Source organism: Balearica regulorum, chromosome Z, assembly GCF_011004875.1.
Source record: "Balearica regulorum gibbericeps isolate bBalReg1 chromosome Z, bBalReg1.pri, whole genome shotgun sequence".
NCBI classification, from domain to species: Eukaryota; Metazoa; Chordata; class Aves; order Gruiformes; family Gruidae; genus Balearica; species Balearica regulorum.
The window spans coordinates 37872123-37891076 of NC_046220.1; the positions used below are offsets into that span (position 1 = coordinate 37872123).

Consider the following 18954-nt stretch of genomic DNA (forward strand, 5'->3'; position numbering starts at 1 on the left):
ATTTTGACAGCTGCAGATTTCACACGTGTCAAAGGCACAAGCCCTGCTCTTACAGATGGATTTCACAGAAACATGCCTGTTGTTAAAAAGCAGAAAATTAAAAGAGCATTTAATCATGCAAAACCTCTGACAGGCTTCTTAGCCCATGGCTAATACCTTGAGTCCATGTTCTGCAATAATTCCTGGACTCATACATTGGCTTATAGCAGGTGACCGCAGAGATCTCAGGCAGAGGAAGGGCATTAGCATAGTGGGGCCAACTATCTAGTTTAGTTTAATAACAAGACACATGTTAATATTCTTCCTCACCACAGAAGATTTACAGTAGCAATGGAAGCACACATTCATAACTAATTTCAATTGCTGCATAAATAATCCCTTTGCAGCTCTATCTGAAATTGTATTTTGAAATTTTTCTTTTAATTTTAAGGGCTAAACCATCAGCTATTTTTCATCTTCATAAAATAAATCAGCTCTAAAAGTCTTTTTAAGATGAACATTTATTGGCAGCAACTTCCAACTACAAAGATCAGTCACCTAGAGATGATCAAAGAATTTTGTATTATTTTGTAAAACTGCCCTTCCCAGATTGGTAGATTGGTTAGATGTTTTGAATGCTTTTAAAAATGTGGGTCCTGTCAACTTTAGACAGTATGAGCAGGAGTAAATATATCTTTGTCTCCTCTTTGCAAATTTGCCCCTTACAACTCTGTAGATTGACTTTTATTCTCAGAGCTTGTTTTTGAAGTTTAGTACATAACTGCAAGAACAAGGAAATCCCCATTCAAAAGAAAAGAAAAATAAACTGGAAAGAAACCTTCTGCACAGGTTAAGCAAGTACTCATAAACATTAAAAATAACAAAAAGGAAATAATTAGGCCTCACATGTTTTTATCTAAAAACTAAAACCACCACTGCTTCCATTTGAAAAGAGTTATTAAGAAATATTTGTGTGATGCTAAACTATCTGCAGTTACTAATGTAAAGCAGGCAGCCACATATACCACATCGTATAATCTCATGCAAGTGCCTGTCTCTTCTTACAAACACAATAAAAATGAATGCAGGGCCTTCAGTTTTTGTTCATATTCCTCTGCACAGTACATCAGCAGTGATTTTAGGCATGGCGTTAGGAAAAGAAACCCTATACCCTAAATTTCACATCCTAGAGTCAAATCAATCACAAGTGTGTAGGCTCCAAGATGCCAATGTTTTCATTTTAAATTAGCGCATGACACACTTCGAACACAGCCCTTGTTTACTGCAGCAGATGTCAGCTAGTAGCGGTGTTGCATTTACATTTCAGAGGGGCCTTTTCCATCGCCTGTTTAGCAGAAGTCCTTGCAGATATCGGGGCGACAGGTTAGTTTGGGGTTTTGCCTTCCCTAAATGCACGTGCAGCCAGAGATAGTGTTTGTCAGGCCAGAGATTTCCCCCAGCAGCCCTTTCTTTCCTTCAGCCCTACCAAGGTTTTTTCTCAACACCTCCTAGTGCTTTGAATCAGAAATAAAAACCCTCTCCAGGATTTCCCTCCCCAAACAAACAAACAAAAAAAACCCCAAACCCCAAAACAACACCAACCAAAACAAAAACAAAAAACCAAACCAAACCAAAAATTAAATTCCCAAGCAGCCTTTTATGCGGAGGCTTTGGTGGCAACTTCTGACCAGACGGGAAGCCGGGACGGTGCTCAGCAGGCAGCTGCTGATCCCTGTACCTGCAGGTCTGCAGGCGTCGGGTTGCAGCCCCTGCCAGGTACACCACGCTTTTCCCCGCTTCCTGCCACTTCAAACGGGGCCGTCGCCTGTTTGACAAGCAACATCAAACGTGGCAGGTGAGTTTCCCCAAGCCACTTGCTTTGATAACCTCCTCTGAATGCTTTCTGGCTCTGTATCCCCAATGAATGCTCCTTTTCTGCAGCGTGCAAAAACAATTTTGACTTCACCTTTGGAGTCTAAATGTTCCTACCAGCTTTTTTCATTTTTTTTTTTCTTTTTTCAAGTCTCAGAGGGTCAAGGCCAAAAGGAAATTAAGATAACAGTAACAATTGTTTCCTGCTGCTGAGATCTAAGGGTCTGAGTGCTCCCACGGAAATCAGTGCAAGCACTGGGACTGGGAACTTCAGTGGGAACAACTCCAGCTTCGTCACTAATGGGCTGGTCTGTATCCACTTGCTTTCCTCATGTAACATCACTGACTATTAGAGAAAAAAGTTGTGCGTGAAGAGACTGGAGGAAGCTGCCAGGTGATTTCAAAGCAATTACAACAGCATGTGTGCTTAATTCAGGTGCTTTCCTGGAGTTACACAAGCACTCGTAGCAATCTGACCCTCCGCATCCTGCAGGAAGCCAGAAAGCTTTGGTCGGGAGGCCAAACAGGAATGGCAACATGCCCAGACGGCCGTGTTTATAGAAGCCCTGGAGAGCTGTTGACCTAGTGCACATGACTCCAAAAGCTGCCCTGCTGATCATCGTGCCTCTGCCACGGAGGAAACGGCGTGCGACAGAACAGGCTCGTAAAAACGAAGACGGTGCCTGCACTCCATACGTAGAACACGACTGCGCAGACGACATTTTCCATGCCTGTCTTGGGTGAGCCACGCAGGTAACGAGGTCAGAGGCTGGTATTCATTCAGGGCCAGAAGGGCAGTGCCACGACACTGTCAGGTTTGTATTCCCCGTCACTTGGCACAACTAAAAAGGACGAGCACTTGTCACTGCTGTACAAGGAATTTTTGAAGTTATTCCTCACCCCATGGTCAGGCTAGTGATAAAAACACAGTCTTGCTGCAAGACAGCCACCAAACCACTGCTGCTCCCACCATACTTGGAAATACCTGATGTCACTTTGACAACAGAGTCCAAGCTGATCAGAAGGAAGAACTGCTTTTCCATCGTCATCAAAATCATTAAAATTGGGTCTTCATTTAGGTACCTGTGTAGAAAAGGGGAATCTAGCCCTGACAGTTCATTACAGATAAATCTTATGGGCAGCAAAGACCCCTAAAGGAAAACTGGGGCAAGGGCTGAAAGCAACAGGATGTTTCCATGTGACCCCTCAAAGCTGTTATTAAATCTTTCCTAATGCTTCTTGAAAAGCTTCAGGAGTTTGGGACTTTCCCTACATTTCAGTGAAAACACTGCATATGTGCAGTTCATTTTATACAGGGAGAAGGCACTAAATAAGCATCAAATGGCAGGTGAAACATCTAACTCATTTAAACAAAAGTAATTCATTACCTACTGTAACAGGTATCTTAATGAGAAATCTGTGTGGTTTGAATCATTCTCCTGTTTAATCTCATAAAATCAAATATTTCATAACATGCAAAGGGCAAAAATACACCATGGGTTGCTTTATTTTGCTAATTAAAGGCAGTAGCATAGTTCCCAAATCAAACACCAGCATAAACTAGCCATGTGTTGTTCGCAAGGCAGCAAGCCTCCACAGAAGTCACCAGTGGGGCTAATTTAAGCACAGCAGCACTAGAAGACAGCGTTGTGTCCCTTCACAGGGAGCCTTGGGGGGGGGGGGGCGGGAGGGCAGGGAGAACTGCACCTTGCAAATCCAGAGGCCAGAGGAGAGGACCCCCATGGCTCCTGGGCAGTCCCTGGGCTTTGCAGCGGGGATACGTGCTGCAGACAGAGCTCCCCTCCTGCCGCAGGTCCCAGCCCGGCAGCAGCTGTCCCGGCTGGTGGCTGCACAGCCGCAAGGCTGAGTGAGCAAAATTCCCTCTTGCTTACGCCCTGCGGTGATGCCCTGGGGCGCTGGATTCAGTGGCAACGCTTCAGACCGTGGCACGCAAGGACGAGAACTGCTTCTCTCAGCTGAAATCAAATCAAGGTAACTGTAGTGTTTGTGGCAACCATCTGGATATATCTCCCTGACACCTGTTTCTCTGGAAGTCCCAGATCTGGAGGTATTGTAAGTGATTAAAAAAACCCACTTGCTACTTTTCTGGGACGTATTATATGGTATAATTTAGAAGCAAAATGCAAATGTTTAGAGGAATCACAGATCAATGAAAATTCAAACGCGTTCATGTTACATGTTGCCTTCTGTCTCCCTAGACTTGCTCCACCTCTTAGTACCAATATATTTTTTATATTCACAGCATCTCAAAAACTGACCTCAGGCTCCCATAGCACCTGGCCTCCCACATCCTCTTGTAATTTGCTAACCACCATGCACCAAAGATGTCAGTATCTTTCTTTTACCCCAAATCATTTAAAGAGGACTCATCACCTGCATTTTTTAATTGCTTGCAATGAATAAAATAGGATGTATAGAAAATCTGCATTTTCTACATGCAGTTGAGAACCAACAATATCTACTTGTCCACTGCTTTTCTATGAGGGAGAAAACTAATTATTCCTTCAACATTTAATTTAGGGATTAAAAATTCCTTACAGGTTGTAGAACCATGGGGCCAAGGATGCTCCTAGCGCCACAGCACCAATTCAAGTCAGGCCCTGCTGAGGGAAATGTGTGTGGTAAGTCAGGCTTAGATACTGTGGCAGTGAAGCCTGGGCTGCTTTTCTTCTTCCTTTTGCCCCTTCTGCAGTATGAATTTCTTCCCTTCTTTTCTAACGTGATGGTCACTGTGGAGCACCCTGCCAATGGTTGAGTGGTTCTCATTCCTCTGGCAGAGCGGGGATGCCCCTGAGATTGTGAAGATTTCTTCCCAAGGTCAGAAGAGCTGGTAACTCTTTGGAAACATTCTTTACTTTGATACTCACCCATGTCTTCAAAAAAAATTCATTTACGCTGTCATTTTTACATCAATAATGCATAACATTATCCTGAGTTAAAAATCCATGGTGATTAGTTAGCTACCTACTTTTGTCCGGCTGTCCCATTTTCACCTCTTTTAAAAGCAAATCTGAACTGCATGGTGATAACACCAAGACAGTTGTGAAAAGAAGAAAACAATTATGAAAATGTTAATTTTGGATGTGTGTGTCGTGGTTTTGCCCCAGCCAGCAGCTAAGCCCCACGCAGCCGCTCGCTCACTCCTCTCTGGTGGAATGGGGGAGAGAATTGGAAGAGTAAATCTCCTGGGTTGAGACAAAGACAGTTTAATGGGTAAAGTGAAAGCTGCACACACAAGCAAAGCAAAGCAAGGAATTCATTCCCCACTTCCCACCAGCAGGCAGGTGCAGCCATCTCCAGGAAAACAGGGCTCCATCATCCATAATGACGACTTGGGAAGACAAATGCCATCACTCCCAACACCACTGTCCCCCATTGTCCTCTTCCTCCTTCTATGCTCAGCATGACACCATACGGTATGGAATATCCCTTTGGTCAGTTGGGGTCAGCTGTCCTGTCTGTGTCCCCTCCCAACTCCTTGTGCACCCCCAGCCTGCTCACTGGTAGGGTGGTGTGAGAAGCAGAAAAGGCCTTGGCTCTGTGTAAGCACTGCTCAGTGAAAACATCTCTACATAACAAAAACATCTCTCTATATTATCCACACTGTTTCCAGCACAAATCCAAAACAGCCCTGTACTAGCTACTGTGAAGAAAATTAATTCTATTTCAGCTGAAACCAGGACAGTGTGCTAAGGAAATAATTTCCCAGTTGTGTCTCTGCAACATTGCTCAGCACGTATTTGCACCATAGCTGATAAAGCAGAAATGCATCCCTTTTGTAACAATGGGGCCCATTGATAGCGGTTGCACCAAAGGAAAACGCTATGTATATTCCTGTCTCTTCTAACAGGTGGCTAAGAAGCAATGCCATTAGCATGGTGGAATATTAGCAGCACTTGGAACTGGAACAAATGGCTTGATTAGCAAAGGGTAGTCACTTCAGACTTCTTTGTGTTCTTCACTGAAATTAGAGATTTTGATCCCTTGGAAAGCCAAACACACTGCTGGAAATTAAATGGCCATTGTAATTCTATACCCAAGCCTTAAACACCAACTCAGTCCTGCTGTCAACACAGACTGTTTTGCCACAAGATAAGAGGGAGCAGGTATGCTTGAGGATGGGTCATAGACTGCAGACCTTCTTCCACAAAGCTTGTGCCCCTGCCTTCTCATAAACTTGAAATGAGAAGTTCAGCAGGTTAAATCAGCTGAACTAATCCACTTGTCCAGCTATAAAGGGGATGAAATACTTTATACACTATTTGTATATGAAGGCATGACAGATGACATTAGCTACCTCTAGTAAATTCTCTAATTTAGTGTAACTAACACAGAAAAGTATCCATTTTTGCCTGTTTGTTATACTGTTAGTGTACTGTTTGCTCCTTCAAAAGTCTAATGCATGCCCACTCTGCAGTGCTGATCACCCTTCCTTATAAAAACCAATGTACTATTGTACCAAATCATTTTCATAGTTGTAATGAGCATCAAGTTCTATAGGGCAGGATGACCATTTTCTTCAGGAGTCTCTTAATCCTAAATTGATAATCAGCAATCCCATTTCTAGGCAATAGAACACAAATCTGGAGTAAAGCAGGAATCATTTTCCGCTCTTTCTGTCTGTATACTCCCTCAGGAATCAAGGGAACAGAGATTTGCATGTGAGAGAGTGACATAAGGGTCTGGAGGAGGGTAAAGGTTGCCATAAGCATGCGCACCAAATGGAAAAAAAAGTGCTGCACCAGCACTTCAGTTAGGACATGTAATTGAGGCGTAATCCACTGTATTTGCTGAGGAATGCGGGACCTCTGAGGTGTGGCAGCAACGCTTATTTTTATTGAGATTACCCTCCTGATGTACATTTAGCAGTTACCATCTTAAACGGATTCCCACTTGATTTTGCATTCTGTAGTTTTTATGTTTTTCCTGTACGCGCACACAAATAAGCCAATGTTGCATAGGGTCACTGGCACAGCATGACGAATGCATTTTCATCCTGGCAATGGGCTCCCGTAAGCTACAGTCTAAAGGCAGGTGGGATTTACTACCCCAGTCAGATGCATCACATACTGGGAGGAGAATAATTGTGAATATCACACTACATTTATGAAGTTCTCATTCTGTCAGCTTTTCTTTTGTCATAATTAAAAGGTAAGAAGAAAAGTGTTGGTGAGGAGTCATGCAGACTGTAGAAGAGAAACCCACATAAGATATCAGAGATAAGATTTCTCAGCTCTGCTTCAAAAGAAACTATTCATGTGACATTTACGGATCATGCAAAGTACCTGGGTAGTGATTGATCACTGGGCAAGCTGCCTTGCAGATTTTTTAATTATAATTTATTTTATGTTAATAATGTTTTGCCTGTCCTCATGAAGTTTCTCAGGATTTTGCATATTCGTTAAATTACAGCAGAAAACACTGCTGCCAGCTGTTTTTTCCCATCGTTCTTCCCAAAATGACTGTTGGATTTTGTGACATTCAGATTTGATACAACTGGTCGGAGGAAAACAAAAGTTATTTTCGAAGTAATTATAGGTTGTAAGGACTTCCATAACTCCATTCCTACCACCATGATACAGGCACTCTGCAAGGGAGTCTCCTCATTCAACTGGCCTCAAAAGGATAAATAATTTTTTTCTACTGCTAATTGCAAATTTGCGTTATAATAGAAGGAAAAAAAAAAGAGATAATAGATTTCAGAAGTAAAAATTTTCTCAGCTGTGGAGGTAAAGTGGTGCATTCATTTGTATTTGAAAGTATTTTATAATAAGTATTTTACTGAAAGTATTTTGTTGGTTTTGAAAGTATTTTATTGTTGCAAACAATTTTTAAGTGTGAAAATTAACTTCCCCTGTGGCAAGTCCACATTCATGACGTGCTTGCCTAACAGGGCCTGTGAGCGTGAGCATGTGCATATGCAGTGAATTTGCATTTGTGCATAAAAAATGCAGTACAGGCACTAAGTTCAAGTGCATATACAGTAAATTGCTCATTTCTCATGGCTCTGTGTACACAAGGACATGTGAACTCATGTTCAAACTCCAGAAAGCAGCTTGCACACTCTGGGTGGGATACTGTCGCAGAAACGTAATCACCTAATATTTTCTTTTAGGTTTTGGAGGGTACCTGAGACATCTGAATAGAGCTGACAGATGGTGCAAGACCTCTGTGCCCTGCTGGAGAACCAACTGGGAGGCCCTCAGGCAAGGTTCGTTAGCACCTCAGATAGCACAGCATGCCTGCATGGAGGGAATGAAATCCCAACTGCTGCATCCACCCATCAAAATCCAGCTCACTTGCAACTGGGCTTCTCCTTTTTGACCTCTGATGACCCAGGAGCATTGAGCCAGAGCTGAAGGACAGAGTGTTGGCGCTCCGTATCATGGCCCACGGGCTTGGAAAGGAGCCATTCCTGAGACGGAGAGCTTTCCGATCACACTGTATTTACAGGGAAGTTAATCCTGGAAGCCTAAATTATGTAAACAAGCATTTCTAATGAACCTTCTCTCTTTTCCAGAGCAAAACCTCTAGATAAGCCCTTAACTTTAATTTTGCCTGTTACACAACTCAGAGTAAAATTCAAATCAATTAAATTTCTCCAGTTATGAACATTTCCTGTTAAACTCTGAAGATGAACAGGTTTAAACCCCTGACAGCAACCCAAGAATTGGAACCTGCTCTCTCTGAAGCCTCCAGACTGCCTGCTAGCAAGATAATACATCCCTCCTCTCTGTACAGTAAGAGGCCAGCCAAGACTGTAAGATGTCATTTATTGCATGCAGGGATCAAGGGAAAAAAAGGAAAGAGGACACTTTATGTAAGCATAGCAAAGCCTCAAAACATAATTGCTTGAATTGGTTAGGAAAGCCGGTAGAGTTTAAAAGCCATCTTTTTTCTTATCCACGTATGTCCGTATGGTATGGCATGGAAGCATATTTAGCACTCTTTAAAACAGAAAAGAAACTATGTGAACCATATGTCATCTCGTAGAGATGGCTGAATGTCTTCCATTGAAAACTTTAACTGCCAACAAATTACGGAGACTTTCCAGAGAAACCCTGTTACTACTGTTATTTTAGCATTAAGAACTGGATTACCTAGGACTGAACCAGAATACCAGTGTACTACACACACAAAAGTAGACCTCTGTTCATTAAGGAGTGCAACATAATAACCATGCACGCTCAGATCCAGCCTGTTGGGGAGCAGACATATGCAGGAGCAATGCCATGGTCCTTCTTGATGCACTCTGAATTCTCAGCAGCCTTTAACAGAGGATACAGAGCAACCAATAGCAGGCACTGAGGTTACCATTTCATTGTTGCAGGCAGCTAGCCTGCTATGATTCCCATAAACAACTTCATAGGGATGAACCTTGCCACAGTAAATAATCAGTAATGCCATGTACAGTAAGCTTACTGAAACAAACCCTAACCCAGAGGAACTGTATACTGAATTAAGACCACTCTACTTGCATAAACGTGTTAGAGTCAGCCTTAGGGACAGTTAAAGTAGGCAATCCAAGTTTACAAACTTTAGGGCAAAATTAAAATGGCTCAGTGCTGAAGTCCTATCTACTACGATACCAGTTTCTGACTTTCTGCCCAGCAGGGGTTTTGATGAAATTAGGATGGTGAAGAGCAGCTGCAGCAGGCACCCTGGAGGACCAAACAAAATGTATATTCAGGGTTTGGCCCTACCATGCAACACTGAATGTGCTCCATGTCACAAGAAGGTGACCCTCAACCACCACGGATCCTTGGAACACTCTGGCTCCAAGAAGAGTTACCTCCATTTTACCCTTAGGCGTCTGAACAGGCATTTCTAGCTTCGCCCAGGCAGGGCACACCAAACTCCTTAGAACATAAATGAGCCAGATACATGCCAGTCATTTCACTCATCAGTTAATAGGGCTGGAAAGGCTTTCAGTAAGTCTGTAAGGTAACAGGAGTGTGGTGTTCAGCACAGCATGGCATGCTAGTCCGCAAACTGCAAAACCTTACATTTTACCTTACTGTCACGTCTCATATGTGTGCACATCCAGGAGGACACAGGAGAAAGGAAACAGATAGCCATTATGTAGGCTTACATTAACAAAATAAACCCATCTTTGTATCCTTTTCTCAGATTTTTAAGCTATCAGATTTCCTACCATTCTGATTTCTGACCACCGTGCCAACTGCAATTTCATACAAATCTTGCATCATTGTTTAGCAGGCTATACTTTTTTGGTGTACTCTACTGTGGTTAATCACTGCATCTGAAATTCAGTTTTTCCTCTTCTGCCACCTGCAGGGAGGTGTTACAGAAAGCCATCTTTTTTGCACACAGCTCTCATTAGAAATCTGATGAAACACTAGCAGAGAAAATGTTGCTCTCTGATTGAGTCATTTGCACTGGATGTAATAGTTCACGTTTTATTAAAACAAATAAGTCATGAAATCCATGGCAATGTTATAGGAGCTGAAAAAAAAAAGATGACTAACCTTGTTGTTTAGATTCAGAAGCTCTTTGTGTAAGGTCACTATGGATTCAAATGATAAATGATCAAGCGTTGGCAAAGGCACACGAAAATTTCGCTTTCCTGCACTGCCAGGAACACACTACTTATTTGATGGGAACTGACCCGGAGAGCAGGCAACCAGTATTTCCAGTGCCACGTTTGCTCAAATTCAGAGAGGAAAGGCTGAGGGGTTTGAATGGGTTATATCTGGCTGATACACATACCTGACAAGGTCTGCTGTTGGAGCCATACTGGCTTTCTAGTGCAGATGAGAGGGCAGCCACACTGCTTTGGTGTAACCCTGCCTATAGCTGAACCTACAGCTGAACCTACAGCTGAACCTACAGCCACCTGGGGCTCTCTGCCAACAAATAGGATCTAATACCCTTTCCTGGAAGTCCGCTTCAATTAGAAGCGTAGAACCTAGACTATCCTTTCTTATGCCTCAGTCACGTTTGATAAGGAACGTACCTTTAAGAAACAAGTGTCTTTTTTAATGGTACTTATTTCACCAAAAATTTTGCTCAGAAATGGAAAACAGGTACAGCTCAGCTAGCTCTTTTGAAAGTACTTTAACATCATCACACAGCAGCAATGCAGAGACCTGGCAACAGCACAAGTCTCTAAATTGCTCTTTGTTTTCTTAACTCTCAAAGAGTTTTTTAATCATCTGAAGCTTCTCAGTTAATGAAAATTAAATCCAAAAGAATACATAAAGGACATGCTATCATAAAATAACATTATTTTTTCCCCAGCATCATTTTAATCTCTCTAACAGTGATGTTGCATGTACACTATCTGGTTTCTATGGTGCTTTGTAGAGGCAGAAGCCATACAGGACAGGAACGTATTAATTGGCCAGTCAGATGTTTCCTGTTGTAATTTTCTGAACACTGAACTCATGTGTATCAAAGCACAGCAGCTCAGTAAATCAGCAGTAATACTAGCATGTGTAATGCTCCCTACGCTCAACGTGATATGTGAAAGATACCTTCCCTGATCTCTATCCCACCGAAGTCTGAAATTATTTATTACGCCATAACACAAACAGATCTAATGACAGCCCACTCTCCCCCGGTCTCATGTTATCTACATGAAGTCCTTAGAGAAGCAGCATCTCAGGCCACACCACATGCCCGGGGACGTGCCTGACAAACAGAGGAGGGCTCCTGGGGACACGTTGGTCAGGTGCTGCAGGCTGGGGAGGCACGGCAGGCGCTTTCAAGCTGCTGGGATCACCCAAAACAGCAGCACCCATGCACAGGGCTGGCCTCTCCTGCCAGCCGCGTCTCACGGAGACAGTTTCATTGCAGCTGCAGCAGTGTAAATAGGGAAACATTCTACCAAGTGCCATGTATTTAGTATCACTCACCCTCTTCATTTTTTAAATAAATATTACCTGGGGGGATTGGGGAGATTTGGCAGTAGGAGAGAGTTGTGCTAAATAATTTTCTGCATTTAACTGTACTGATGCATTACACAAGACTAAGGTGAATTTGCTACTATTCCCATAGGAAGGGGAGAAAAGTCAGGATATTTGTGTGTGTTTTAGCCCGTTTGCAGCACAGCATGTTAGTTTAAGCTGTTGATCTAAGGGGGTTGTGCAGCCATGTTGCCCTTGAAGCTTGAAACAGCTGCACACCCTACCTGACACCCCTGCAGAGGAGGTGGTGAAGGCTGCTGGAAGGATGTGGTGAGCAGCTGGGAGCAGTGATTGCTAGAACTACTCAGGCTGTCCTGCCTTAGAGACTGCAGAGACTCCTGAAAACTAGTCCACTGCATTTAAACGCCTAATTCAAGGCCATCTAGTTTGAAAACTCGTGCCTAAAATTAAAATTTTAAGTAGGTTTGATTAATATAACAGTCAGAGCCACACAGAAGAAAGTATGTTTGCAAATGTCTGTTCACAACTGTTAAACTACAGCTAGTCAGAGGCAGGCAAGATCAATCTGTGATGTAAGCAGACTAAATATCCTATGATCTCATTAGTGAGGGTCAAGAAATATATGGCATGAAATACATTGCATAGCATTTTCCCAATTAAGCAGCTGAGCTGTTTATCAGGATGTCAGTTAAGGTGATCTTTCCTTCTTCTCCATACATGTGCTCAGATATTCGTCTGACCCCACACTGGAAACTACATTTGAAATCCCAGATGAAATAAACAGGTAAGTCATAGTGGAAAGGCTGAATGTAAAGTAAATTCCAGCTATACTACAAATTTTGAGTAATTTGGTGAAAATTGTTTTAGAAGACTGATTACTTTTTTCCTTACTTTTCATGACTTTTTGCCGTCCTCCTTTCTTCAGGTTTGCACCTTTTGCACTGGTACCAACAACTCTCTGCCAAGCAATTCCCATAATTATGTCACTACTAAATCATTCAGCCCCATGAACTCCTGAGGCTGCTGTTTAGTGACTCACTGTAATATCATACCTCAAAGTAATTTAACTTCCTCCTATCAAACCTGCTAAGAATTTTTGGAAGGGTGAATGAGAAGACATCCTCTCCATTAATTAAGCTTCATAATATTTATCACCCTCATAGGAAGAGTTTTATTGTTATTCTAATGCTTGAAATGAGTGTAAAGTGAGTATCAAAGACCAGCATCAGTAACTTGTATGGCAGCAAGTAGCACTGAAATAGAATCCAAAAACCTACTTCTAGACCATTTGTTGTCATTATTTTTAAAGACCTGTGCAACAATCTTGCAGTGCCACTGAAAAGCCTTTGTGCCACGCAACAATGCTAAGAGCCTGTGGGCTTCAGCTAGATCTTCATGGGTATTAGATACCCAGCTTTGCATGATTTCCGTGGAACCTACAAACTTCAAAAGGACTTAGATTTTTTAAAAGTCTTTAAAGATCTGGGCCTCCTGAACTAAATACAAGAGAAAAAGGCAGATATGGAGTTGAGAACAGTGAATATTGCAGTTATTTTTTTCAAACAGATCACGCACAGACACTAACTCAAAAGTGGTCAGCACTGATTTAAACATTCAACTAAGTGATGTCAGAAGTACCATTTTGTTTCAATGGCCCTTGAATTAGATTAGCATAGGGAATTTTTTAAAAATCAGTTACATTATTGTGAAATAGTCTGTGGCAGAAATATGAACTGAACCTAGAGCTCAGAGGAGTGGAAAGATCAGTAGACTGATAAAGACCTTTAACAAAGGTTCATCATGTTTTTTTCTTTTGGTTGTTTTCAATCTATCACTAAAGCTTTGCTTTTTTCATTTCTCAATTTAAAATGTACTAACTCCAGTAGTGAAAGCAAAAATATCATTAAATGGCTTATGCAATAATAACAAGGTTGCTTGGTACCCTCAAAATTTTCTGGGACTCTTGAAAGGAAAGATTGCAATCATTTTTTTCATTTTGATTCCATTAGGTAGTTTTGCTTGTTTGACCAATATATTCCCCTTTTATTTAAAACAAATATTCATAGTGTTGAATGAGCTCATGAAACTGTACATTTTTAACCGGAATGTTCTTTGTACAGGGTACATTTTGCAGAGTTTTGCATGAAAAAGTCCCAAGTATGAATCACAAGTGATCAGTGTGAGGCATAAGAGAGGTGCTGTCAGTCATCTCAGTGGGCTCAACAGAGAACACATCTTTATTAACATCTGTCTTGTTTGACCTTCTGTTAATAAGCACTACAATTCTCCTTGTGCTGGAGACACAGTAAAACCCATTAACTGTGTTGCGCTAGAAATACCTTGCAGTTTTGTCAAGTTGGAGACCATTTTTCATATAAATAAAGCTTCTGCAGGAAAATTTATGGCTGCTATTCAGCTTCTTCATGGCCTGCGTTACTGACAGAAAACCAGAGTGCATCCATTGCAGTGTTACGTGTTGGCTATAATCGAGAGCTTATCCAATAAGAATGTCGTTGCAAAATTAATATTTGTGGCTCCGCAGGGATAGTTTGTTTCATTATGTAACTTAATTCAAATGCATCACCTGTTTTAAACATGGGTAGAATTATGTAAATATCATTGCCTCTGTTATGTAATTCTGTGTGATTTAATTTCAATGGACAAACAAGAAACATCGGAGATTATTATTTCAATTCCACGGACAGCTTTGTTGCAGTACAGTGGCCTACGGTCTTCTTTAAGCTCTTTCGTGATTCAACTTAAAATTCTTTGTGTTATGCGCCCTGACACTTTTCCATATCATCATTAACATTATATCAGAAATCAAAACAAACTTGTTACAGTGTCCTCCTTTGGATTTTTGGACCTGATTTTCCTCCAGTCAGATAAAACCTGGAATCTCTTAAAACCTATCCATAAAAGATATCTAGGAGCTAAACACTGCAGAAGCCAAAAACCTCACAAAAGAATCATGTGTACTTTCATTACAGATAGATTAATCTTGGTTCGAAAATCTAGTATAATAATGAACTGTCATCAAAATAGTGCAAGGATCAGCAATATCATCAAAAAGCACCAGGACTGTATTTCAAGCTCTCTTCTTAAAATAACGAGCAATTACATCACAGTCCGTCGGAGCACGTTTTATAGCATGATGCTAGGACTTGCCATGATGAGTCCATACTATCCATCTGGAGGGATTCCACAGCAAACTATCCCACTAGGAAAGATAAAGAGCAGAACCGGGAAGTTTGAATCAAAGAAAGAGCAAGACAAACTGACATTGCAGACACCTGGGATGAGCCAAGTAGATTCCTTGGCACAAAACCACAAGTTTCACTACCAAAGTCCCCACAGGAAAGCACCATGCTTGGTACCACATGGGCATGAGCCATTAGGCTCTGTTAAACCTAAGGGACACAGAGAACTTTTTATGCAGAGAACAAACCTGGTACTCACATAGCCAGACTAGCCGTTCCCTCTTCCTTTGGCTTCACGTCTCACTTAATTGTCCACTTGTCCTGGTTTCATCTGAGATAAGAGTTAATTGGGGGCAGCAGTGTTTGGAGCGATGGCGTTTGTCTTCCCAAGTCACCGTTACGTGTGATGGAGCCCTGCTGTCCTGGAGATGGCTGAACACCTGCCTGCCCATGGGAAGTGGGGAATGAATTCCTTCTCTCGCTTTGCTTGTGTGCACGGCTTTTGCTTTACCTGTGAAACTGTCTTTATCTCAAACCACAAGTTTTCTCACTTTTACCATTCCGATTGTCTCCCCCATCCCACCGTGGGGGGAGTGAGCGAGCAGCTTCATGGGGCTTAGTTGCCATCTGGGGCTAAACCATGACAGACCTTTTTGGCGTCCAGCATGGGGCACTGTGTTGGGTTTGCGTGGCAAGGTTTTGGTAGCAGGGGGCTACAGGGGTGACTTCTGTGAGAAGCTGCTAGAAGCTTCCCCTGTGTCTGACAGAGCCAATGCCAGCCGGCTCCAAGACGGACCCACCGCTGGCCAAGGCCAAGCCAATCAGTGCCTCTGTGATAACATATTTAAGAAGGAAAAAAAACAGTTAGGGAGAGCTTTTGCAGCCAGAGAGAGGAGTGAGAAGATGTAAGGAACTCTGCAGACACCAAGGTCAGTGCAGAAGGAGGGGCAGGAGGTGCTCCAGGTGCCGGAGCAGAGATTCCCCTGCAGCCCGTGGTGAAGACCATGTTGAAGCAGGCTGTCCTGCTGCAGCCCATGGAGGAAGGATGAGGGGGTGTAGAGATTCCACCTGCAGCCCGTGGAGGGCCCCACGCTGGAGCAGGTGGAGGCACCTGAAGGAGGCTGTGGCCCCATGGGAAGCCCAGGCTGGAGCAAGCTCCTGGCAGACCTGTGGACCCATGGAGAGAGGACCCCATGCCAGAGCAGGTTTGCTGGCAGGACTTGTGACCCCCTGGGGGACCCCATGCTGGAGCAGTTTGCTCCTGAAGGTCTGCACCCCGTGGAAGAGACCCACGCTGGAGCAGTTTGTGAAGGACTGTAGCCTGTGGGAGAGACTCACGTTGGAGAAGTTCATGGAGGCCTGTGTCCCATGAGAGGGACTCCATGCTGGAGCAGGGGAACGATGAGAGGCGTCCTCCCCCTGAGGATGAAGAAGCAGCAGAAACAACATGTGATGAACTGACCGTAACCCCCATTCCCCGTCCCCCTGTGCCGCTGAGGGGGGGGGCGGAGGTTGAAGCCAGGAGTGAAGTTGAGCCCGGGAAGATGGGAAGGGTGGGGGGAGATGTTTTAAGATTTGATTTTATTTCTCACTCCTCTACTTTGTTTTGCTTAGGAATAAATTAGATGAATTCCTTCTCTAAGTTCAGTCTGTTTTGCTCATGACGATAATTAGTGAATGATCTCTCCCTGTCCTTATCTTGACTCATAAGTTTTTTTTGGTTGTACTTTTTTCTCCCCTGTCTAATGAAGGAGGGCAGTGATAGAGCGGCTCTGGTGGGCACCTGGCCCCCAGCCAGGGTCAACCCACCACAGGCACAAAGAGTTTGAGATAACAACAGGTTTGATTGGAATGTGCTAGATTGAATTTATAGCTGTTATTGCAGTTTAGCTATTAATTGGCAGGCTAAACCATAACACAGCTCAAAGCTTCATAAAGCTCTTGATAGCTCTTTTGCTATCAACTAATGTAAAACTACACAATATTTGTGTATATGCATGGTCCTACACAGTAGCCTAAAATTACTTCGCTTGACTGCTGAAGAAATGGTGTGATATGCACTGACATCAGGAACCTGTAGAGAGAATATGTCTTCACTTCAAGCTTGGATACATCTGCCAGTGATCCACAGATGAAGGGATAGCTGCACCACTCATCCTAAGAAAGCATTTACACAGAGATTCAAGGAGCCTTTTTTAAGAGGCATGAGCATCTGCTGTTCACATTTAAGGCTCCCAACATTCAAAAGTTTATATGGAGAAGCTTAGTGGAAGTTCATAATATGTGTCCTTTAGACATCTAATTTAGATACCTGTATCAGCAGTTAGAACTCCCTAGACATGCAATGGAGAAAGAGCTGCTTCCTAACCTAACATAGTAGAAGTAGCAGTACTAAGTCAGGTCAGAATTTTGTGTAGCAGAATATCATCTTCCCACTTGTGGTCATTATTTTATAAAGGATGGTCATGAGTACCAGTGAACACAGACATCCCAGATTCTAACACAGACCCTCATGGAACTCCGTTGCTGTTCCTGCTCCAACATGAAAGCTGACCATTCCCCATCACCACCCTCAGTGTCTACCTTTCAGCTTATTATTTATCTGTGCCTTCCCTTGTACACCTAAACTGTTTATCTAGTGTACTTAAAAGCCTTTGGTGAAGGAACCTTGCCAAAAGCCTTTCAGAAATCCAGGTAGTCCGTATCAAATGGTCTCTCATAGCTAACATGTTTTGGCAAACCACTTCAAAGAACAAGTAAGTTAGTGAGGTAGGGCTTCCCTTTACACAAACTACAATTAACTCTTTCCAAACACATCATATTTATCTGTGTGTTCACTATTTCCATTTTTTCTTACCATTTCTACCAGTTTTCCTAGTATGGACATTATTCTCACATGCCTGTAGCTCCCCAGGACTTCAGCTGGAATGCATTTTAAAGTCTGGTGTCACATTTACCAGCTATCAAAGCAGTGTAAAGCAATGGGTTACACACCAATGTTAATCATTCAGACATTTCACCCCTGAATTCCTCTAAAACTCTTAAATTAATACCATCTGCTTCTAGCGCTGTGTTACTGTTCATTTACTGCTCTATAATTTTTTAAGCCAGTTCAATTTTGGGCTGATGTTCTGATGAGCCCCTCACAAAGAAAAGCTCCAAGATGGGAATCTCCCTGGCTCATTCTACTCTGCAAAGACTTTATTTACTTGCTCTGCAACAGCTTTATCTTACCTGAGTGATCCTTTGATACCTGTGTCATCTATTGGCCCTACAAGCTCTCTGGCAGGCTTCCTGTTCTTGATGTATTTGAAGAAAGATTTATTACTTCTGTTAGCTGTTCCTCAAACTCCTTTTTGGACAGTTAAGTTATATTTATACATTTAATCTGCCAGGGTTTATGATCCTTTTCATTTTCTTCATTTGGATAGCACTTCAGCCTTTTGAAGGATTACCATTAACACGGCATAAGTTTTCTCTCCCTGCTCTACAAAACTTGGCTTCCTTTTTCCCTCAGACCTTTCTTAGTAGGTGGTGACCTTGGCTCTGTGCATTCAGTATGGGTCTGCAGAAACCCTCCATGCAGTCTGAAAAAGATTTAAATTTAAAAAGCTCAGTTGCTTTGGAAGCCCCACTGACATACAGATTTAACTTAACATCTAACTTCCAACTTGTAGTGCCTAAAGTTTGACAGCATCAACTTTCCCTTAAAGGATAACGAAGAAGAACCAACCAATCCTTTAAGAGAAAGGCTGTAACAAACTGCGACAGGATTTACAATTGAAAGACTTGGATGTTCTTAACCACATGTTTACTAATATGGTATTAATGAATGAATGAATGAATAAGTATTACAGAGGTAGAATGCACCCGTAAGAATAAACACTTGAGGATCAGCTCTCAGAAATGCTAGGCACACTTCGTGAATTAGATTTGTTTGACTTTTACTGTCCTCTTCTGAAGGTACAAAGCAGACAGAGTCCCTTTTCCTC

The 18954-nt window shown here is 42.5% G+C and overlaps 1 long non-coding RNA gene across 1 annotated transcript in view; it reads left to right on the forward strand.

The window, feature by feature from the left end:
* Positions 1 to 16446, forward strand: part of LOC142599521 (uncharacterized) — a 137741-nt gene extending 121295 nt beyond the window's left edge. The window contains exons 2-3 of the long non-coding RNA XR_012833082.1: positions 16168 to 16229; positions 16320 to 16446. This is a non-coding gene — a long non-coding RNA (uncharacterized LOC142599521). The remainder of the gene's footprint in view (positions 1 to 16167; positions 16230 to 16319) is intronic.
* Positions 16447 to 18954: the final 2508 nt, after the last annotated feature.